We start from the raw sequence: 25,690 nt of genomic DNA, 5'->3' as shown, positions 1-25,690 counted from the left end.
AGAGGTCCAATTTTGGATACCTTATGTGGTTTTTGTCCCTATGATTGATATTTTTGTGTGGTTTTGGTCCACATCCGAGTTGAAAAGATGAATATGCGCTTACAAAATTCTTTTTTATTTTTTTATTAAATTTCTTATTATTTTTATTAAAAAAAGAAAAAAGAAAATAGACAAAACTTCAAAAATGGTCCCTGTGGTTTTCAAAAATATCAAGTTTAGTCCCTAAGTTCAAAAAAACTCACAGATGGTCCCTGTGGTTTCAAAACTTTTAACATTTGGTCCTTCCGGCTAACTCCGTTAGCTTTTAGCTGTTAAGTCAGGGGCATTTTTGGCATTTCACTACACAGGGACCATTTATGAGGTTTTGCAATTACTTTTTTTTAAATAAATAAATAAATAGTATTTAATATGCAAGGGTCCCACCCCATCTCTCTCTCTCTCACTCAGAGACCATTTAAACATCACCACCTCACATCCTTTTCTCTCCCTCCCGTCAATCTACTGCACAAATCGAAGAAAGAAACAAGGACAACCAAGGACTACCACCCTCAACCACCCACCGGTGACCCCCACCGGCGGCGGTGAGTTAACGGGGTTAGCAGTGGGGTTCATGAAGGTGGTGGTTGGTGGTGGATTTGGACTGGGTTTTGTAATTGTATCTTGATCATCGAAAGAAGAGGTGAAACTCCACCATTCAATCAAGTGGACTTCTGTGCTTCCCTGAGTTGACCCGGAAAATCCGACAAACATAAAATCATTTACGTATCGATTGATATTGGTGGTGATTGATAAGAGAGGTGATTTGGGTTTTGTGTTGGAATACGAAATAGAGATGTTGAGTTTCTGAGTTGAACTTGAATAATCTATCCACAAATTGACTTGAGTGTCACTTCGTAAATTGACTTCAATGGAGTCCAAATCGGCAACTTGGGAAGAAACCATGGAGTCAAGATACAAACCCACATGATTCCCATTAACATCTTTGAACTCGGCGTCCATTAGAGTATCAAACTCAACAGCAACAGCGCCGGTAGGAATACCTAAATACGCACCAGTGTCGCCGACATCTTCATCGTTCGGCGATATGACAAAAGCCAAAGCACCTCCAATCGAACCCGGATTCAAATTAACAATCGAGAATGAAAAATATGTTGAGAAACTCGTCGGATTAGGGCTCCCAGGTCGCCGGAATCTAACGGGCTTATTGTACAAAACCCTGTCGGCGCCAGAGTTAGGGACGGGGAGATCTCGGGTGAGTCTGACACTGTTGTTGAACAAGTGAGCGTCGCCTAGGGACTTCAAGCTTGTGAGAGTAAGTGTTTGGAAGTCAAATGTGGTGGTTCCGGTGTCTGCATTGCCGAAAAAACAAAAGAAAAGTAGAGAGTAAAACATAATGAAAAGGGTGTTTGTGTTGGAATTTGAAGAAGAAGACATTGTTTGTGAGCTAGATCTGAGGAACTTCCATGGAGAATTCTTGAGACTACAGATGAACTCGATCAATCAATCACGAGATTACAGCACAATTATGGAGAGAGAGAGAAGATGGTGTGTGAGAGAGAGAGAGGGGGTGGGACCCTTTAATATTAAATAATTATATATTTTTTCTTTTTTTAAAAAAAAAAGGTAAAACTTCATAAATGGTCCCTGTGGAAGGGAAATGGCTGAATTGCCCTTCACTTAACTGCCAAAAGCTAACGGAGTTAGCCGAAAGGACCAAATGTTAAAAGTTTTGAAACCACAGGGACCATTTGTGAGGTTTTTTGAACTTAGGGACTAAACTTGATATTTTCGAAAACCACAGGGACCATTTTTGAAGTTTTGTCAAGAAAATATCATCCAAGTCAAACCCTTCCTAATTTTTACTCTTACCTCATTCTCTGTGTGTGTGTGTGTGTCTCTCTCTCTCTCTCTCTCTTACACATAACAAAACCATCACTGGTACCACATATGGAACACCATCTGTTGGAACATCCTTGACCTCCACCTGTAGAACCACCACCTTCCGGACCATCCTCTTCCGCCACTGATGCTCATCGTTGTCACCCTTACCCTCCGTTCAAAAATCTGACCTTCCATAGATCTTTCGATGTCACCGGTGTTCTCATCTACAATAACCCTGCGTTTCCAGATCTGCAAAACATGATCGACACAACAGATTTGTCCCTCTTCCACCACCAGTGTTCGTCGCTTTCCCTTTCATTAGTGGTGGACGTAGCTTACTCGATCGAGATTTTATCTTGATCCGGATAAACTTGATAGGCAATAATGTTGAGGTAGTGGTGGCGAACAACCGACGTTCTTTTCTAGTGAATAAGGAGGCTCGATGAGGTGTTTCTTGATGAGTTTTAGGGGTCACAAGTACAATGCCTTAAGCGGAAAACAATCGAACAATTCATTTGATTAGGACACAAGTAACCTAACTGGATCTATGTCTTTCAAGTAAAGCAACATACTATGAACCCTAAGTTATAAAACTTTTCTATAATTTAATTGACTTATAATAACAAACAAACCAACCTTTAAGATTGTTGTAGTAAAAAATCTTGAATTCCTCCTTGAAAACCTTTAATCCTTGAAAACCTTTGGTAGCAAGCACCACAAGTGTTGCGCCTTTAGTGGTTCACAAACACACTTAGCAAGAGGATGAGATATGAGAGAAGAGGAGGACCTCAAATTTTGGCTATTTTTCTAAGGTTTTGAATGGCCAAAATCAGGAGGGGTATAGCCATTTATGTAGCTGTGTTAGTTTAGAGCCAAAACTAGGGTTTTAAGGAGGAAACCCTAATTCCTTAGCTTAAGGCCTAAGCAGCCCAAGAACTCCATCCAATAGGCCCTTGGACAAAATTTCTAGGGCTTTCCTAGAAGATTCCGTCCAACCTATCTAGGAGGATTCTATAGCCCAATTCCACAACTATCAATAAATTTTCAAACAACCCCTGCACATTTAATTAATACAATTAATCGCAAAATTACTTCCAATTAGTTTCTGATTAAATATTAATTAAATAATATAATTTCCAGTTAATATATTATTCCCATAATACATTAATAAATCATTCATTTCAATTTATTAATCAAATAATAAATTCTTCCTCTTTCTCAATAGGTCATCCTGTCTAGTTGCTAGTATGAAGGCAACCCACAAGGATTGTGCTATTATCAAATCAAGTTTATACCAATTATAGTTATAAGGTTAGATACCTAATCCAATATTGCTCTGTAGTGGTTTTCGGATGAGGTGATACTCGATGGTGCAGGGGTGATGAAGGTGGTTGTTTTTGGTGTGGTTTTAATTTGGTGGTATAAGGATGGTGATTTGTAGCAGGTAGGATGGTCGATGGTGGTTTCTCAACTCCAATGGTGAATACAGGTAAAATGGTTGATTATGGTGATTTTAATGGTGTTCGATGTGCGTTTCCCTCGGCAGTGGGTGTAGGTAATGAATAATCGTTGTGATTGGCGGTAGTATTGGGTGGTATAGGTGCTTCCAAGTGGCATTCCGATGAATGTTTTCGTTTATACAAAAATTTGTATCTCGATCTAGATGAAATGCGGTGGGCGACAGTGTTGACGGGTGGTTTGGGTAGGGTGACGCAATAATGTTTAGGGTTTACTGTTTAGGTTTAGGTATGGAATACCATACATGTGGAAGAGGTGGTGATGATGGTGAACCGTGTACAATTCATTGAGCATGTTTTTCCGTCAAGAATGGTAGTCGACAACAATGGGGGGAGATGGCGGCATCTGGCGATGACAGTAGGGGAAGGTGGAGGCTGAAAAGAAGTTTGTTGACAATGGGTGGTGGTGGTGGTGGTGGCATATAGATAAAATAGATAGGGTGGACTCCTTTTTAATTTTAATTAATAAAATAAAAAATCAAATATTAGGAGTATATTCGTCTTTTTAAGTGTATAGGTACCACAATCACTAAAAATATCCAAAATTGGACCTCTAACGCACCACCAAACCTTTTTGAACCAAAACTTCAGAATTTTGACAACCATAGAGACCATTTTTTCAATTTTATCTTTATATAGCAATAATCTGCTTTAGCGTTAATCATACCGGTTCACCTTAACTTTCAACCATACAAAACCCTACATGTTCTAAATTCATAGCATAATATTTTCTAATAATCATAATATGTATTTATCAGGTAATTAGCACAATACAATAATAAACATATGTCTAGATAATATTTATCTAGAAAAGAAATGTGGTTACTCCTGGTTTGTAGTGAAGACTAACTATCATTCTGGTCTCCAGTTCTGTATTGCTTTCTAATTCATTACTTGTCCAGACCAATTTCAAAAATATATCAAGTTTAATAAAACATGTCTAATCTGACCATATATCAACCATAGTGATCGATTGCATGAAAACTAACCATTTGTTACCAAATTCGTCCAGTTTCATAATATAACTGTCAAACGGTTTGATCCCGTAAACCATTGACTAAACATTACATACTCACAACCCTAATAACATACATGAGCTCTAACAACCCTCTACAAAACACAACATAAATATAATTACGTAATGATGTAACAAAAGAATACCTTAACCCACTTGGTAGCACGTATTCCGATAGTATCTCCAACGTTCACCTTTCTCTCGACCCTAATTTTCGTCATCTTATTTCTAGTTTCCGTTTTCCCAAACGGTTTCCCGAATTACACATGTATGGCATATATTTTTGCTCCTGGGGCGACATCGCATCGCGAATCCTTTATGGTCGATTTACAACCCCATGCTTTCACCACGTGTCCCACACGTTTTCCATGTATCTGATGCCTCACACCAGTCACGAGGCATCGTGTCGTGTTAGTAGCATGGTTATGTCGCGACTCTGCAATGTACTTTAAGTGATAGCAATGTACTTTCCTTCACGCCTCATTCCCCTTTAGTTTCACGGTGTGTTTTCAAAGTACGTTGCCCTCCCGCACTTGAGTTATTTTTTACAACTTAACAATCCATTCTCTTTGACATTCCACTTCGTAGTATTTCATGTAATAATACGTGCCATAAACAAGTTTTACAAGAAGTATTTTCTTTTAAATTTGTTGTTTTTTATAAATATTATGACTATATTTGTGTTTTTGATGATTTTATTAATTATTTTATAAATATTATTTTTATCGAATCTTTATTATATTCGACATTGTGGGTCCTTTTTTTCTTCTTGCTTTAAGGTTAATATATATTTAGAACGGTCATGTTGTCGACTAATGATATTTTTTTAAAAATATGATGATAAAGTATATGACAGGTTTTTTTATAAAATAAGAGAAATATTAAGGATAATTAGTTCATTTTTAGAAGAAAAAAAAGGCTTTAAAATTTGTTATTTACTGAGCATATTTGTGACAACTGGTTTTTGTGAGATAAATACTAATAGAAAATTTTAATACAAGTATTTGAAAAGTTTATAAAAGTACGTGACTAACAGATCAAAACTTCAAATATATTTTTAATAAACAAAATTGTCAAAATTTCAATCAACATGAGTATGATTAGTATTTTATAATTAATAACTGGCAATCAATAAGTAGATGAAGTTGATCTCAAATTTTATCGAAAGTTTAATATATTTAGAACAATAAAAAACATATTTATAAAGTTTTCTTTTACTATTGTTAGGAAAGAGATATAGTACCTAATATGGGCAAGTTCAAGGTTTCCATTTGTATCATATTGTAATGCGATGGACCATCATCAATCTTGTTGCGGAGAGTGGGATTCTCAGATTGCCATCAATAATTATATTCTATTTCTTTATTTTCATTCACTTTTTATTATTCTATTTTGTGGAATATAATAGTGTAGATACCCAAGTTAGTCTTATTTCATGTCTAACGTACAACCTGTAATATATAAAGATGATATTTGATGTTATTTTTACATTTTGAGGTTGAGAGTTTAAGTTTTATGGTGGACATATATGCACTTTTAAAAAAATTGTTACGCCAAGCAATCAAGATTCCTCACTTTTAGTCTTTTAAATATATAAAAAAAATGACATTGTAATTCTATAATGTTTTCGGAATTAATTTAATTACTATTTAAACTTTTTTTTGTTGTTTTATGAAGACATAAGGTGGATTTTAACATGTTTATTTGATCCATCTAACTTAAAAATAACCGGTTTTATATGTCACATAATCAATTGAATATGATGTGGCTCTTGTTACGGTACCATTTACATATTTACCAAAATTTTAAAAAGTTCGTCATTGCTCCAAAACTTATATTTATTGTCAAGCTTTAATAAAATTTTGTCTTAATTCATATATGTATATATAAAAATTAATAATAGTAGAATATATATATATATATATATATATATATATATATATATATATATATATATTAATTGTAAACAAAATTGTTGCCTTAAATCACGCCTTACAAACAACATGACTGTCACAGGTCGAAAAGTTTGACGTTTGACATTGCCGCCAAGTCAAGCTTAATGTTATTTAGAACATTGATACTTACTCTTTCCTCTTTTATCTGTCTCACACAAATCTCGTTGCAACAAAGTGGGAAGGGATGTTCTTCCCTAAGTTCTTCTATATCCCAACTTACTCGTCGTTCCTTCACAATCAATCAACAACCACCGATAAAAATTGAAAACCACAGCCTCTCTTCTTGTTCCTTTCTCGATCGAAGCCAGTGTCTCCCTTTTTCACTTTATTAATCTAGCAAACACATGTATCTTACTATCTATATCTACCTTTTGATTCGAATTACAACCCGTACAATTCTTTCTTTTTTCTTTTTTTTATTACGAGTTTCAAGTGTGAAAAGGGTAGGTGTCAAGTGTTGATTAGGAAGGGTTGTGATGGCATGATGCTGAAAACTATATGTGGTGATTATATGATGATGATTGAAGGCCAATTAAAGAAGTGGTGATAATGATTTATAATAGCTGATTTACGATCGTGATTGTTGTTGTTTTTGTGTAGGTAAGTGGAAGGGGTTAATGATTGTGGTTGATGGTGATAAACAGGTGGTGTATGGTGGTTCAGGTAAGGTGAAGGAGAGTGGTTGATAAGGAGGTATAACACGATTCGAACTTGCACATAAGCCATTTCTTTAGCAATACCAATGATCAGTGTCTGGAGCTCGATCAATAAAGTTGGTTAGGCATAAGGGGTTTTTTGGGGCCAAGAGTCTTTAGAAGGTTTGTTAAGAGCTTTCCTGATACCGATAAGAACCAAGCGGAATCTAGCAATTGTGATTGATTGGAGCTTCTTTCTTGGTAGGGGTAACAGAGGTGGTGGTGATGCTTTGTGAAGTTGAGGGTAGTTAACGATGGGTTTATAGCAAGGATTGATGATTGTTGGACTTGGATAGTTAGATTTCACTCGGTCCATTAAAAACAAGCAATCTACAAAGCAAAATTGAACAACTCGGTCGATCATGTTTTCTAGTGTGTACACAAATCGAATGCCGTGATGCACGCACTACCGTACACAACGTCAGCACAGACCAGACACTTGTCGGACACCGTCCTTTTCAACTTGAAGACTAATATTTATTAATAGTTATGTCTGTGGTTATATGTATAGTTCATTATGATAAAGATTTATGTTTGTGGGTGTCAAATTCTTGGTTTTATATATAAGTAGGAAAATAAAAATACATAAGAATTATAAAACCAAGTTGAATCGGAAACCGGTCACGGATCGGTTCAACTACAAAACTGTTTTTAAACATTAGTTTTAAGGGATAATGACTTAAAAGGGTAATATATTTTTTTGATTTGTATACATTTGGTCACTGAGTTTTTTTTTGTTCACATTTGAGTCCTTATAACCGGCTGCTCCATGTTAAGCCGGAAAAATAATTTAATAAGGTAATATATTTTTCTGTTTGTACATATTTAGTCCTTAATACTTTTGTACATATTTAGTCCTTATGATCGATTTCTTTAGATTTTGTTCATGACATTCTACGTGGGACAATCATTAATTAGATGTTCTCATACGTGGCTCGTCCTTCACTTATATTAGTTACCTAATTCACAAATCGGTCTTATAATGTTGGTGCCCTAGTTTTCTCCAAGCATAAGATGTCTTCGTCTTCGTTTTCATATATCTACATAGCAGACAATGATATTTTTTGTGATTGTTTCCTCCTAACTCGAATTTACTCTTCCAAGACAAAAAGAATTAAGGAACTCACTAAAAGAATTTGTACTTCCAAGACAACGAGATTCTTTATAATTGCTTTCGCCCAACTCGAGTTAGCACTTCAAAGACAAATAATCTCGTCGTCTTCTATGAAGATAGATGAAATCGAAGATGAATACATCTTCTTCTTGGAGAAAACTAAGGCACCAAAATTATTTGACCAATTTGTGAATTATGTTAATAATGTAAGTGAAGGACGAGCCACGTATGAGAACACCTCATTAATGATTGTCTCATGTAGGATGTCATAACAAAAATAAAAAAAACTGGTCATAAGGACTAAATGTGTACAAACGGAAAAATATATAACCATATTAAGTCTTTTTTCTGGTTTAACCTAAAGTAGTCGGTTATAAGGACTGAACGTGAGAAAAAACAACTTAAATGGTCAAATGTGGACAAAAAAAACTCAGTATATAAACCAAAAAAATATATTACATTTTTAAACCATTATCCCTAGTTTTAACGTAATACGAATATATATATATATATATATATATATATATATATATATATATATATATATATATATATATATATATATATATTATGGTCAAAATCTTATACTAATATCAATAAGATTGATCGGTCTGTATAGTCGAAGAGTGAAAGTGTGTCTCAATTTTAGAACTAGATATTACGGGTGGTAATCCCAACCTGAAACCGCAACCCAATAATTTGTAGGTTGGGTTGAGATTTTGAATCTATTTAATTAAAATAGTCAGCCCGTCTAGCCCGTTTAATTAAATGAGTTGGGTTAGGGTTAAAAAATTTAACTCGTGTACATCCTAACAATTCGTCTTAAAATTTTATATATTTTTTAAATTATATTTATTTAGTAATATTATTTAGTTTATCATCATATTTTGATTATTTTTACTTATCAAAAACTATAGACAGTATTGGAATTTGAGTTGATAAAGGAATAGTCGAGTTGCATAAAATTTAGAAATGAAACATTTATAATGTTTTATGATTGTAAACATTTATTTATGTTTGTGTTATCGACCTATAAAGTTATTATTGCATAATTTTCAAACTTGAATAATTATTATAGCTTTTAAATTGTATGTAATTTTATTTAATGTATTATTTGATTTTTAATGAGTTTTTTTTTTTTTTTGAAAATCTAAACAAACAGATCAACTCATTTATGACCCAACCCAACTTATTGCCACCTCCACAAAATATATGAATTAGAATTGCATAATTGTATTTGATCCAAGTCCGGTTAAACTTTACCATCACATTTCATAAATTGAATTTAAATCTTCACATTTAAAATTACGAATCACATTACTAGACAATTTACGTATATACTTATAAGTATAACATTAATTTATACTTTTATGTAGGGATGATCATGATTATAAACCCCGTTTAGGACCAAACCTGAAAGTGACCCAAACCTAGAATCGAGAACCGACCCCATATATAAATTCGGTTACAATACTGGTCCGGGTATTCGGTTCCCAAACTTGCAAAAACCGGTGATTGAATTTAGACTCTTTAATATCACATTTTTTTTTTCTACTTTACGACTTCTAGTTCCAAGTATTACCATTAGCTTATTATTGTTTGTAAGTGGGATTGTTATATCTAGGAATTAGGACTAGTAAGTTTGTGACGTTCTTTTCTTTCTTTCTAATTTTCTTTTCTTCTTTGCAACAGATATGAATTTGTGTCTGATAAAAAAAAGGTACCTCATTTTCTCCTATTAGTCTATTATTGGAAGTTGACTTTTAGGTTCCCTTCATCACACACAGAAAAGTCACCTCATAAATTAAGCTTAATTGAGTGAAGTGAGTTAATATTCAAAACATACAGAAAAAGGTACATGTATTATTGGAAGTTAATTATTAGGTCCCTATCATATGCAAAACATACAACTAAGAATGTTTAAAATTCATTGTTTTGTAATTATTAACACCAAAACATAAATTAATAAAAATTCCAATATAAAAATAAATAAAAATTCCAACTTATGTGCACAAAAGTAGGCCTGTCGAAAAAACCCGAAACCCGAAACCCGTTCTACCCATCTGACCCGTTCCAAATTCGAGTAGAACGGGTAACGAGTATGAATATTCGGGTAATAGGTTAACCCGATAATAATATAGGTCGGGTTTTAGGTATGAATATTTATTTTCGGGTATACCTGAATACCCGAATTCATTTTTTAAATAATACCAAATATACAATGCAGTTACGTACGTACACTTCAAATAAAACAAAACCCTTCGTTTCCTTCTTATGAACGACGACTCGACAGTCGACGCAAACTTGCAAAGGGAATACGACGCTGAAGCTGAAGTCCTGGACCATCATCACAATTCTCAATTTCTCACTATCGCACAGAATGCAATTAAAAAAGTACATAACATATTATAATGATTTGTATTGTCATTATATATGTACTTGTTAATTGTATGAAGTATTTTCCTACCCAATTCTTTTAGTAAACCAACCAACATACAAAAATAAAAATATAAGAAAATAAAAAATTATCAATAAGTGTCATTTAAGAAATTTTCGGGTGTACCCAATAATTACCCGACCCGACCTCAAACCCGAATACCCAAAACCCGAAAACTCGAATTACAATATAGGTCGGGTATCGGGTATTATTTTCTTAAGGAAATACTCGTTCTATCCGACCCGTTTTACCCGAAACCCGAAAATTTTACCCGTTCGACACCCCTACACAAAAGTACTTACTTGTTTTAAAATTTTAAACTAACGGACTTAACTAAATTATGTACCTATAGACAGTGTACATAGTCGGATTATAGAATAGTTTGGGTAAGTCGGATGTCGAACACAAAGAACGCAATTTAATTAATTAATCTAACTACTTCTAATTAAACTAAGAGACTAACTTAAAGTGGGGTTTTTTTACTTATTTTGCAATATCAAAAGAACTTAATTCAAATTACTATCAACTAAACAATTAAGCAAACAAAAAAAAACAAATTTACTTCAAGATTAAAAAAGTATTTGTGCTTAGATCTATTATCACCTTCTCCTATGGTTGATTTCTAATTGATAGAATATATTGATTATCAATTTGTTAACTAACTATTATGATCAAATATCTAAACTTATCAATTTATAAATTACCATGCAATGATCAAGAACAAGTTAAACACCAGATTGATAATTAGCACAAATTGGACTATGAATGATAGTAGTTACTTTCCTATGCTCAAGTTAATCAACCAAGCACAAATTAAGATTGATTATGCTTTGTAACACAGTTAAAGTTACTAGTTTTAATTACTTTATCGAAAATGTGATTAATCCTAGCTCTAATTAATTAATGATCATAAACAATTAGGTGACAAATTCATGCAATTAGAATGATCAACTATCACACAGAATCTGATTTATAAGCAATATAAACTAGAACTAGAACACGCTAGGGTTTAATTATCAAACACAAGAAAAAACACTATCTAATATCCATAAATCGAAATCAACACTATAGGATCATGTTTAGCTTCACCAAAGAGAAGTATAAGGTTTTTAGCTTCTCATAATAGCAAAAAAAACACAAAAGTCATGCAAACAAGATTAGAATTCTTCTAAATCTTCTTCAACTCTTTATTTCCAATTGATTCTTGGTCTTCTTCTGAGTTTCCAAGGGTTTTTTTGTAGCAATTCTCTCTAGAAAATCGGCCAGAAGTCACCCCATTCGACCTAATGATCGGATATTGATAGTTCTATATAACTGATCACCACGCCATGGTCTTCGTGTATATCTCATATTCTCCAAGTCAGGTTATTGGTCGAGAGTCTTCCGTTTACCATGTCGTGGTGGATGATTACCACGTCGCGGTCCTTAGTCTTCGAGTCTTTTTTTTGTCCTAACTCTCGTTTTCCTGCTTCCAGCTCTTTGTTTGCTTCCTTTTTGTCCCGAACATGTCTTTGCAACTACAAAATAGATTTCAAACATAATAAGTACCTTTTGTCCAAAACTAAGCATGATTATAATAAAAAAAAGTATTAGAAATATGCATGAAATACATAATTAAATATGCATATATCAAAATACCCCACGCTTGGCGTTTTCTTGCCATCAAGCAAAATTGATTTTATTATTATTATCATACCATCACATTAAAACCCTAGCTACCAACATCGCACAAGACAATCCATTTTGAGCCTCTCCATTACATCAAGACCACATTGCATGTATTTGTGTCTAAATTTTTATACGAGTTTCTCCAATCCTAAATACTCAAAATCTTCATAAAAGCATCCCCACTTCTTTTGAACAACATCATTTTATGCATCTCTCCGAATCTATCTTCATAAAACTTTCTTAACATCAAGGTAAAACTTTCTTACATATGGAAAATATCCTAGAAATAAAAAAAAATTACAAAAATAATAACTTGGCAATTTTGCCTTATTCTTGAGTCTTTGATTTCTGAACTTTTCTTCGCATTTCTTAATAGTTTTGTAGACTCTTACTTTCTCAAACTTTTGCAATTTTTTTTTAATTATTTTTCTTTTTTTATTCTCTTTTTTTCTCACTTTTTTCACTCAATACTAAAAATCCTAAAAAATATATGTTTAAGCAAGGGAACTTCACTTCAACCCTTATTTGTTAAAGGTATTAGTCTATGGTACAAGGACTATATAAGCTCTCCTGGATATATTTCTAGTACACGATGCTAAAAATATTATGTCCCTCAAACTAAACAATGTCGTGTTTTTGTTCCATGATTTCGATACGATAGGAAGACACAAATACACTATAACATATATTGGCTCAAATAAACATCGAAACTCGCATCGGATCGTCCCACACAACGCTAGCAACCTAGATCTCAACATAATAATACAACAATTTTTTTTAACTAGATTCAATTTTTGGATTATTTTTTCAAAATTTTCTAATATTTTTTTTAAAATTCTAGTCATTTTTCATTATTTTTATTAGTATGCTTGCATTCCTATGTTCGACCCCCTACCCCACACTTAAATGATGCAATGTCCCCATGGCATGCTTAAACATATAAAGAACATAAAATTAAAGAGGGGAAATTGGAACAGACTCTTCTGAGATAGTAGTGGCGAGATGAAATTCTAAAACTTGTGTGGCAAAGCTTGGACTTCTTGTATAATGGTTGGAAACAGTACTTTTAATCCTTCTTCTTGTGAATGTAAATGATCCAGATGAAAATAAATGAAAGAACCATTCTTCAAAAAAGTGTGGTGGACCTTAGTCACGACGTGGGAAAGCAACGGCACGTCGTGGTGTTGTGTTTGAAGTCATCTTGATCACGAAATATAATATTGCCACGCCGTGGTCGAATGATGCGTCGTCATGGTAACAGGTTAGATGCATTCGTGATATTATAGAATGTCACAATGTGGATATGATGGCCACATCGTGGTGTCTTCTCAAAATGCCTTAAAAAGCCAAAATAATGCATCGTTCTTTCTGAATGGCCATAGATCATTCCATACCTTTTCTTTTTGTAAAATTTATTCAAAACTCTTTTCTTCATCAAGTGGTGATGTGAATTATGAACATTGGTTTAACATGCGGAATTAAAAAGCACACAAAGAACACGGTGATTTCGGTGTTTAAGAGATGCATTCGATTATGTAAGGTGTTACAAAAATGGATCTAGATCTAAATCTAAATAATTAACACAAACAATAATCTCAATTTTACATATCTCAAGCACACCTCTACATGTGGAATGAACCCACCTTATATAGAGGTGTTTACATCTCTCTCTCTCTCTCTCTCTATATATATATATATATATATATATATATATATATATATATATATATATATATATATATATATATATAATATATAGCATGTCACAAGGCTACTTTACCATATTCAAGTTGGTCTACAAAGGTCAAACCATTTACAAATTCATACATGGATAACTTTGTACCCAACATTCTCCCCCTCAAAGTTAGGAATGGATGACCCGCTTCAAATCTTCCAAACTCGAGCAACTTCACGAATCGAGCCTTAAACGTGACACATGTAGAGATGAACATCAAATCTTCAATTCTTCCAGGATTCTTTAATTTGGGTTCTAGAATGTGAGACCATACGAACTGAGCATCAACGGATAATTAGGGGTATCTCAATCTCCAAATAATCACCCTAAAGTTGAGCATAAAAGCACACCCCAAAAATCTTCAATAAGTTCAAACCCATCATGAACCGAAATCACTTCCAAATATCCAATCAAATCATTTCATAAACTTCAAATACTCGAGGTCACTTCGGTCTTCAAGTCTAAATAATATGAAAAATTCAACTTTCAAATTTCCATATAAATCTCTCCCCATTTTTATAATCGAAAAATGATTATAAAACCAAGAAAAGAATGAGAAAGTGCTCAATTCGGAATTTTTCTATCCAAAACTCTCCCTTAACACATGGCATAAACATTTTGCTTCAATCCGGAAAATCCAAAAAAAAAAATTCTCATATTTTTAACTTCATTCACGGACCGCCTTTGACAAAATTTCTCAAATTTGGGTAGAAATTGTCAATTTCAAAATTCTGCAGTGACCTGGTGCACCCAAAACAGCCAAAAATGCAAATCTCTCACCCATTTGTGAAACTGGATAGAAAACGTCAATTCGTATTAACTGTAGGGGCCTGTTTCAAAAATTATCTTGTTTCTCAAAAATTTCAGCCCAATGTCGAAGTTTGGTGAATTCTGCCAAATCTTCGAAACTTCAGGAACAAATTTGAAACTTCTGCACACTTCATCAAAATGTCGAAAACTAGTCCTTATTTCGAAAGTGGTTACAAACTGTCAACTTGTCGAAACTTTAAAGACCAATTTCAAAACTATGCCTTTTTCTTTCAAAATCTCCAATGTAGGTCCTTCTTTTGAATATGGGTGTAAACTGTCAGATCTTCAAAAGTTTAAAGACCAATTTCGAAACATTCTGTTTTCTTCCCCAATTCATTTCGTTAACAATTGTGTATCTTGAATTCTTCGTCAACCAAAAGCGACATCAACCCAAATTACCCATGTCGATACCCAAACAATGCTCCCATTTCTAAGTCAATCAATCCTGCCATTTCGAAGTCATTCATTCACTACTCGACGTCATGCTATGACTATGGACATCAAATAGCAATTTCGAATAATAATCCTTCGATACATCGATTAACAGACCCATTCGAAATCAAAATTCCAAGCAATTATTCGAAACGGTTAACATAGAAATCAAAAAGTCCCAATTTTGAGTTTCCTGGTTTGACTTTGCAACGCTTGTCCAACGATTTCTTAAACAAACTCCTATCACCAAATGCGAACTCAACTATCAAACCTTCGAAATCATCATCTCAAATTATCTCGTTCCCAGTTCTGATTTCGATATCACAGCTCAACATCAAATACCAAATTCAAATACCCTTCCCAAATCGAATACACACAATCACAATCGACTCCAGAATATATGACAATCAAAATTAGTCAAAGACTGAAATCGAATACTAGAATCGAAAATCAACTTCAAACAATTGATGATCGATTTTGTATCAAGAATAACCTTCAAGCAATTACTTTCGATATCAAGTAAGTTACAGTTATGATCGAATTTTGAGTTTTCTTTTGAAACTCATCGATAGACTGTATGTATTTGATGAAAAGTCAATGCGAAAAGAAATTTAAAGATGAACAATATTGATCTGGACTCAATATACGAACAATATTAGTTAATCAAATGGGATCGATTCAGCAACAAAGAGTCACGAATCGGACAACTCGGACAACTGAGAATGAGCGAATATAGTTCATCGGATCAGTTTTAATCGGACTCAATTACATGATTTGAACAGTAACAATATTATTTTTTGGGCTCAATATTTTGGATCGAATGAATAAAAACATTCAACATTTTGGGCTTCCAATTATGAATCAGATGAACAACAAATGAAAATGATTTTGGGCTCAAGATTTAAAACAAAATTAATGTTTGTTTTGGGCTTGATCTAAAAAAAAATTGTTGAATCACCAATGGGGTTGAAACGGATTAGATCCAACAAGTCAAGATGATCAAAAATCAAGAATTCAAAGCAAGAATCAACAAGATTTAGAGAGATCATAGAGAGACTCGCCATAAATGCTCCAATTGTGATGATTGTAGCCAAACCGAAAATCGTTTTTTCAAAAAAATCAGGTTGATCTTCGAAGTCCCGCTCTGATACCAATTGATGTGAATTATGAACATTGATTTAGCATGCGGAATTAAAGAACACACAAAGAACACGGTGATTTTGGTGTTTAAGAGATGCATTCGATTATGTAAGGTGTTACAAAAAAGGATCTAGATCTAAATCTACATAATTAACACACACTAACACTCTCAATTTTACATTTCTCAAGCACACCTCTACATGTGGAATGAACCCACCTTATATAGAGGTATTTACATGTCTCTCTCTCTCTCTATCTATCTATCTATCTATCTATCTATCTATCTATCATGTCACAAGGAAACTTTACCACATGCAAGTGGGTCTACAAAAGTCAAACCATTTACAAAGTCATACATGGATAACTTTGTACCCAACAAGTGGGAACCCCACACTTATTCAAAAATATGGTCTTCAGTTATAATCTTCTAAAAATCTCATGGCTTCTTCATCTATTAAGCTCCTTCACTACTTCACTTTCGTTCAATACTACACAATAAGATCAAAGACTAGAGAAACACATCATCATTCGGTTAAACTAAAATAAAACTATTAGTGAAAACAAACGCTAAAAAGAAATCAAAAAGCAAGAAAAATGAAAACTCTTAAAACATCGGGTTGCCTCTCGATAAGCACTTTTTTTAGGAGTCGTGATCCAGAATCCTTCCCTTATACCTTACGTCAGGTGGAAGTGTAACATCCTCGTTCTCCATAATCTTGAACCTTGCTCGTTTATAGGTGACCCTTCTATTGAATGCCATTTTTGAGTTTTCTTGTACTGTTGGGTTGACATCTTCTTTGTTCTTTCGCTTGAGTTTTTCCTTCATTCTTGCTTCTTTAGCTTTAGTCTTGTCTCTCTTAGGGTTCTTCTTTTCAAAATTGGACTCAACACTCTCTTCTCCTTTTTCTTCAACAGTCTTCAACACTTGATCCGGAGGTCTTATAAAAGCAAACACCTTGATAATCATTGGATTTGACAGAGGTTTCAAAGAATTCACTTCCTTTTCCAATTGCTCTTTGGGAAAAGGCTCCTCCTATTCCTCCCACTTTTCTTCTTTTACATCTTCAAACTCATCATGCTCAAGGAACTTTGTGTTTTCTTGTTTCACCAAATTTACATTGGCACGAGATAGGTAAGGGAGAAGTGGTGCAGACGGCTCGACGACAGAAAAATCATAATATTCCTTTAGTGCCCACGTCATGGTACTATCCCATCTACATCGTGGCGACTGGGCAGAGTCACGATTCTTCTCTTCTTTTGCTTTTCCTTCAATTGATTGATTAGAGTGTCCTTCTATTGAATCAAGGAGCCCCATATGCACCAATTCCTCATCTTCTTCTGTATAAACAACATAACTTGAGAGATTAAGATTGGCTCGACTTTTCTTGAAGGTGAATTCGGTATATTTTATTGCAAAAGCTTTGTTAATTCCTCGAGTTGCGTGTAGATGCTTAAAATAGATTCTTGTTGTTCCTTAAATTTTGTATATGTAGCATCATGTCGTTTTTCGCTAGCTTCCATAAATCTAAATAGCATTGACTCAAGAGCAGATATTTTCTTGGATTGGACTTCTTCTATTGGGTAGAGATCATGCTTTAGTTGTTGAATTTCTTTTGTATTTCGGTCTCTCTTATACACTAATTCACAATCCCTTGTAAAATGGGGCCCCCCACAAGCTCCGCGTCTATCTAGAATTGATCCACCCATTTTTGTTCTCCTTTCTTCCATTGCGTTGAGATTTGTAATTACTGAAATGATGGCATCTTGACCTCCATCTTTACTTGATTTTCCTCTAGTGAAATCCTCTTTTAGGTTGTGATACTCTCTTGAATGCTTAGTGAACTCGTTAATCAAAGCTTTATTTGGTGTCGGATCCTTTTTTGTCATGGGCTGTGACATCCCCAATTTCACGGCCAGAAAAGACCGATTTTGTTTATGCTTTATAAAAATCAGAGTACTTCTTTTAATAAAAATGTTGCGGAATTTGTTCCATGAACATAAGCATAAACGAAACTTACATTTATTTACACTAGTGATCTACATCTCTTTAATCTCTCAGTGTAATGTCACTTCATATCGACACCTGTGATATAAATAAACTGAGTGGGTCAGGTAGGGAAACCTGGAGAGTACATAGGGTTTTCAACCAATATAATTATTATGTTTAAACAATTAAACAATCAACCCAATTACCCATCCCCATTATCTTCTTTATTCTTAAGGATCTACCCTAAGAATCAGCTATTCCTCGTTCATTTATTCCTAAGGAGTATCCTAAAGAATAGGTACGAATTCCATCGTTGTAAATGACACATCTGTCAAGCACAACTGCTAGTTCTGTCACTTAGGCGCGGCTACCAAAATTGTGACATTCTCTATGGGGCGCATCTGCCGAAATAGTCCTTTAGGCACATCTGCCGGGGTTATGAGGTTCTCTATTAGGCGCTTCTGTCGGTAGAGTCCTTTTGGCGCATCTACCGGGTTTTATTGACAGTATCGTTTTCGAGAGTCCACTCGCAATACATATCAATGGGTTCTTAGAGTACACCGGTGAACACGTCGTTCACAACACCTACAGGTTGCGAGCCTGCTAGTGTTCCACTGGACTGTCTAGAATAGTCTGTGGTTGTCATCCATACTCTGCTGAATGACGGGGCCATCATTTGGGAAAAAGGCTTCTCACATCATCCACCTCTCACCCTCACCTCACGGTCTATTTCACCTCTCAACTCATCATCCAACTCATATTTCATCTATTACATCTACCCATGTCTTATCCCAACATTTTCGTAGATATAAAATAATTATACAGTTTAAATCATTTAAAACATGTATAAAATCGTTCACCCAGCATAGATAGCAAGTATTTAGATAATATGCACACATAGCACGTAATTTATATAAAATACTTCATATCTATGTGTAAGCTGAAAGTAACTATGCACTCACCAGAAAGGTGGTGACTCAGTACTCGGACAGTGCTTCGATACTCTCAAAACAATTTTCCTTCGATAAAACCTAGTATCAATACCACTAGGGTTTAGTCTAACGTCAACCGCGACAAATTAATAGTCTAACTATTATTATTATTATATAAGCGTTAAATTACACTCAATATAACTCATAATAATAGCCCAAACAATTATTTTAAGGACCTAATAACATTCCTATAATTATTTGAAAGCTATATTAAAAACCGCGTAAGCGTAGCTCACTTGCAGCGGATTTTAAAGAAAACCGGAACTTTATTTGGAGCAGCGTTTCAAAACCGAAAGACCCTTTTTCTCGGGACTCCGGGAGCCTCGAGGCCTCCTTTGGGTGCTAGGGAGGTTCCCTAGGGTTTAGGAGTGTTTAGGACACTTAGAGAGAGAGAAAGAAGTTAGAGAGAGAATGAAGAAAGGTGTGAAAAATGCGGAACCCTCGTCCCCCTTTTATACCCAGCGAGGCCTCGGATTACGCTGGGCGTAGTCCTTGGCTACACTGTGCGTAGTGCTCGGATAAGGGTGCCAGCGAGCCTCCAGCTGTCTTACACTGCGAATGGATAAGAACCGAAGTACGTTGGGCGTACCCGACCTCGGACTCGGGACGTAGATTCGAAGCGAGGCGACGTGGACCTTCCGAAGCCAAGCGATTCCGAACGCATGGCGTGCTCTTCTTGTACGCGCTGCGTAGCGAGCCATTTGTCATCCATCCGAAGCGAGTCAAGGGCAACAAGGAACGGCCTAGATCATGCCACGTCATCATTTTTGCATCAGATTTCGTAAATTTCACTCTCGACTTCTAAAAATCATAACTTTCGCATTCGAGCTCCATTTTAGACGTTCTTTATATCCACGCGAAGGTGGGAGCGTACTCTACAACTTTTGTTTAGACTCCGTCGGCTAATTTTGACTTTATTTTAAAATTTATATTATTAACAGGCCGGGACAGGATTGGTCCGTTAAATTCTCATAACTTCTTCATCCGACATCCATTTTCGCCCATCTTTTTCTCGTTACGCTACTCTTAATGAGATCTTCGATTCTCGTTTAGGTCGTGTGGGCTAAAAATCACTCGATATGATATTCGAATTTCGGGTTGTACACCGCTAATCGGAAACTTCAAAAACTCATAACTTCTTCATATGAAGTCAGATTTGGGCGTTCTTTTTATCGATGTTCTTAGTTTAACATACTCTACGACTTTCGTTTAGATTGTTAAGGCTAAATCTCGCTCTATCGTAAATTCACTATTTACGCTTCCCGGTGTCGTGTCGGTTCCGTCGCGAAACTTCGACGGGTCATAACTTCTACGTTATAACTCGGATTTCGGCGTTCTTTATATGTACGGAAACCTTGTGACAAATACTACAACTTGGTTCAAATTATTTATTCTAAATAATCTTTTGTCGAAAGTCGTTTTCGATCCCTATTATCTCTAAATTGACTAGCCCGGATCTAAGGGCGTTACATGGGCCCTTGAGAGACCAGAAGTTAGCGGGTGCACACATTGACTCCATCATAAAATATTGAGATTTCTTGTTGCACATTGAAGTCATGTTGAGGGAAATGTTGAAAAAATATCTTGTAACGCTCCCAGACTTCGTATAGCGACTCCCCCCCCTCCTCCTAATTGTTGAAAAATATGTATATTTCTTTTAAGGTTCGCCACTTTTGAAGGAGGGGTAAACTGGTTTATGAACTTAGTCTTAAAATCAACCCATGTTGTCATTGCTCCAAAGGGAAGTGTTTTTAACCATTATTTTGCTTAACCCCTTAGTGTGACCGGAAAAATTCTGTAACGACCCAAAAATCAAGGGTAATCTGTAACGCCCGTAGATCCGGGCTAGTCAATTTAGAGACAATAGGGGTCGAAAACGACTTTTCGACACAAGATTATTTAGAATAAATAATTTGAACCAAGTTGTAGTATATTTCACAAGGTTTCCATACATATAAAGAACGCCGAAATCCGAGTTATAACGAAGAAGTTATGACCCGACGGAACCGGCGGGCACCGGGAAGCGTAAATAGTGAATTTATGATAGAGCGAGATTTAGCCTTAGCGCTCTAAACAAAAGTCGTAGAATATGTTAAACTAAGAACATCGATAAAAAGAACGCCCAAATCTGACTTCGTATGAAGAAGTTATGATTTTTCGAAGTTTTGGATTAGCAGAGTACAGCCCGAAATTCGAATTTTAGATCGAGTGATTTTTAGCCGACACGACCTAAACGGGAATCGAAGATCTCGATAAGAGTAGCGTAACGAGAAAAAGATGGGTGAAAACGGATGTCGGATGAAGAAATTATGAGAATTTAACGGACCAATCCTGTCCCGGCTTGTTAATAATATAAAATTTAAAATCAATTCAAAAATAGCCGACGGAGTCTAGACAAAAGTTGTAGAGTACGTTCCCACCTTCGCGTGGATATAAAGAACGTCCAAAACGGATCTCGTATGCGAGAGTTATGATTTTTAGAAGTCGGAGTAGAAAATCACGAATCTGGTGCGAAGTTGATGACGTGGCGGCATCTGGACCGTCGCTTGCTCATCACGCCTCGCTTCGGATTTTCGACACGTCGCCCTTCGCTACGCCCCGTGTCCGATATTAGTACGCCCAGCGTACCTTCGCTTCTATCCGACCGATGTGCGAGACAGTTGGAACCGAGGTGGCATGCTTATCTGAGCACTACGCCCAGCGTAGCCAAGGACTACGCCCAGCGTAATCCGAGGCCTCGTTGGGTATAAAAGGAGGACGAGGGTTCCGCATTGTCCACACCTTTCTTCACTCTCTCTCTCTCTCTAACTTCTTTCTCTCTCAAAGTGTTCTAAACACTCCTAAACCCTAAGGAACCTCCCTAGCACCCGAGGGAAGCCCCGAGGCTCCCGGAGTCCCGAGAAAAAGGGTCTTTCGGTTTCGAAACGCTGCTCCAATTAAGTTCCGGATTTCGATAAAATTCGTTGTAAGTGTGCTACGTTTACGCAATTTTTAATATAGCTTTCAAATAATTATAGGAATGTTATTAGGTCCTTAAAATAATTATTTGGGCTATTATTATGAGTTATATTGAGTGTTATTAACGCTTAATAATAGTCAGACTAATTAATTTGTCGCGGTTATCGTTAGACTAAACTCTAGTGGTATTGGTACTAGGTTTTATCGAAGCAAAATCGTTTTGAGAGTATCGAAGCGCTGTCCGAGTGCTGAGTCATCACCTTTCAAGTGAGTGCATAGTTACTTTCATCTTACACATAGATATGAAGTATTTTATATAAACTATGTGCTATGTGTGCATGTTATTTGAATACTTGCTGTCTATGCTGGATGAACGTTTTATACATGTTTTAAATGATTTAAACTGTATATGTATTTTATATATACGAATATGTTGGGTATGACATGGGTAGATGAATGATGAGAGATATAAGATGATGAGAGTATACATTGGCAGCTATAGACTTAGTGCCTATTGGACAAACACTGGTAGCTATGGACTTAGTACCTGTTAGGAATTGGTAGCTATGGATTTAGTACCTGTTAGGAATTCGTAGCTATGGACTTAGTACCTATTAGATGAACACTGGTAGCTATGGATTTAGTACCCGATGAGTAGACTATAGCAGCTATGGAATTAGTGCTTTACGAACGAACATTGGCAGCTATGGATTTAGTGTCAGTCCTATGACCCTAGAAGTAAGGGACTTTGGAATAAATGAATGCAGGATAGATGACTCTTAGGTTAAATCCTTAAGAGTAAGATAATGGGGAATGGGTAATTGGGCTGATTGTTTGATTGTTTATACATAATAATTATATTGTTATGGGTTGAAAACCCTATGTACTCACTAGGTTTCCCAACCTGACCCACTCAGTTTATTTATATCACAGGTGTTGATACGAAGTCACATTACACTGAGAGATTAAAGAGATGTAGATCACTAGTGTAAATAAATGTAAGTTTCGTTTATGCTTATGTTCCTGTATTGACAATGACATCCCAAAAGTTTTAAAATGAATAAAATATGTTTCTTCGAAAATGTTTTGATAACGTATTTATCGTATTTTTCTGGGAACAAATTTCGCAACATTTTTATGAAAAGAAGTACTCTTATTTTTATAAAGCATAAACAAAATCGGTCTTTTCTGGCCGTGATTTTGGGGATGTCACAGTTGGTATCAGAGCATTAGTTTAAGCGAACTAGGAATATGGATGTATTTCTAGACTTAAACTTAGAATGCTAAGCGATGATTGTGAGGTGTGAGCACTAGATTATTTTAGGAATTATGCCTAAAATGCTTTTATGTGCTAAATGCTTTGTGCCTTATATGCTATTAGTTATTCGGATCTATGGTCTGATGCCGACCGGATCTAGAAACCTTATGTGTTTAGGATTCTGAACGTACGACTACGATATTAGAATTAGCATGTAAACGTTTCGGAGTGATAAGGATGATTTAAACGTCAATCCTAAGTAAAGGTCTAGATTCACCTTATTCAGTGTATAGATCAAGATGACAAAGACCCGTAGCAGAAACGTGAATGCAAATGAGAATAGGAACCAACCCCCAGTGATTGAGCAAATACCGGTTGTGGTAGCCGCTGCTGAGCCAATCACGATGACCAGAGTACAAGCAATGGTGCGGATAATGCTAGATCAACAGATGGAAGAAACAAGGTGCTTAATTCAACGAAGTAAGGACGAACTTACTGTGCCAGTACGCCAGGCACCCGCTCTTGAGGCAACCATCTGGGTTGCTAAGTCTGTCGAAGAAAAGATCAACGATAGGATCGCCAACAAGGTTGAAGTTGACAAGAAGAGGAAATCTTAAGGATCTTCAAGGTCCAATAGGAAAAACTTATTTTCACAATCTAGAGGAGGGAGAGGTAAAGCAAAATGGTGTAACAGGAGATGCTCTAAGAAAGTGATCTGCTTCAAATGCGGGAAGATTGGTAATAATGCCCATAAATGCTCAACCAAGGAGGAAGTTTGCCTTAAGTGTAGTGGAGAGGGACACTTCAATCAAGATTGTCCAATAAGAGCAACAACGCCAAATGTACTGCTAAAACACTATGAAGGATACGATGAGAAGGTGACTTGCTACAAATGTGGAAGGATGGGGCATTACGCCAGCAAATGCACGTCTAAGAGTAAGGTGTGCTATGGATGTAACAAAGAAGGACATTTACGTAGGGACTGCCCGAAGAGACATGAAGCAGCTGACAAGGTAATCAAAAGTGAGGATTGATATCCGGAGATCAAGCTATGAATGTAAACATAGTATGGTAGGGGTAGCCTAATAGAGGCACGGTCTAGGGTGAACTTGAGCATCTATGTAATAGTTTCAAGAAATAATAAAGCCTTCGTTTTGTTATCTGATGTGTTAAACTGTTATGTGATTTTCTTTTATGGTGACTTGGAAAACTGCGATACAATACTTGGGACAAGTATGAGTAGGTGTGAAAGGTAGTAGATGCATATACTACCGGAAGCACAGGACTCACGTTGGATCGGGGAAAGTCACAAAGTTACCAAGAAGCTAGTAAGTGATATCGTTTTATTCAAGTATGGCGTTACCATCGTTTCGGTAATGACTAAAAAGATTGTTGATATTCCGACCCGAGTGGTCATATCGAATTGAGTCCGACTACGATGAGTATGTTACATGGTTCAGAGAACCAAGTTCGATGTAGCACCGACTTAAGCCGGAAGAATTAATCAAAGCGATCAGTAGAAGTATCACGACGGTTGCTAGAAATGCTACCTTTTAAGATGTGAATAGAACATGAAGGAAGGTATAGTTTGTTCCGGAATTTGACTCTAAGCGACCTAAGTCCAAGCAATGCATCACACGATGATAGGTCATTAGAATATGACACCTCGTTCCATTGTAGTAATAAAAGAACTTATCTTAAGTTCGTATCAACAGAGGATTGAAATTGTGACTTGAAGGTCATAATTTGGAGTATGACGTGAGATAGAGAGTGGATGCAAGATCGAGCATCGCCTGTAGTCAAGGAGTCTAAGAGTTAGATACTCGTTCGAAGAAACATCAAAGTTATTACTTAGGATGAATAGATAACGAATGGAGTCATCATGTGAGCCCTATTTCGTTGATGATTCCGGGACGTAATCATCCTAAGGGGGAGATAGTTGTAACGTCCGTAGATCCGGGCTAGTCAATTTAGAGGCAATATGGGTCGAAAACGACTTTTCGACACAAGATTATTTAGAATAAATAATTTGAATCAAGTTGTAGTATATGTCACAAGGTTTCCATACATATAAAGAACGCCGAAATCCGAGTTAT

The 25,690-nt window shown here is 35.6% G+C and overlaps 1 pseudogene; it reads right to left on the bottom strand.

The window, feature by feature from the left end:
- Positions 1-498: 498 nt before the first annotated feature.
- Positions 499-1,434, bottom strand: LOC145066846 (L-type lectin-domain containing receptor kinase VIII.1 pseudogene; annotated as a pseudogene).
- Positions 1,435-25,690: the final 24,256 nt, after the last annotated feature.

This window comes from Lactuca serriola, chromosome 8, assembly GCF_051521515.1.
Source record: "Lactuca serriola cultivar US96UC23 chromosome 8, Lser_US96UC23_V15, whole genome shotgun sequence".
In the NCBI taxonomy this organism is placed as follows: domain Eukaryota; kingdom Viridiplantae; phylum Streptophyta; class Magnoliopsida; order Asterales; family Asteraceae; genus Lactuca; species Lactuca serriola.
The sequence above is the reverse complement of the archived record's forward strand: the minus strand, read 5'-3'. Positions and strand labels throughout refer to the sequence as shown.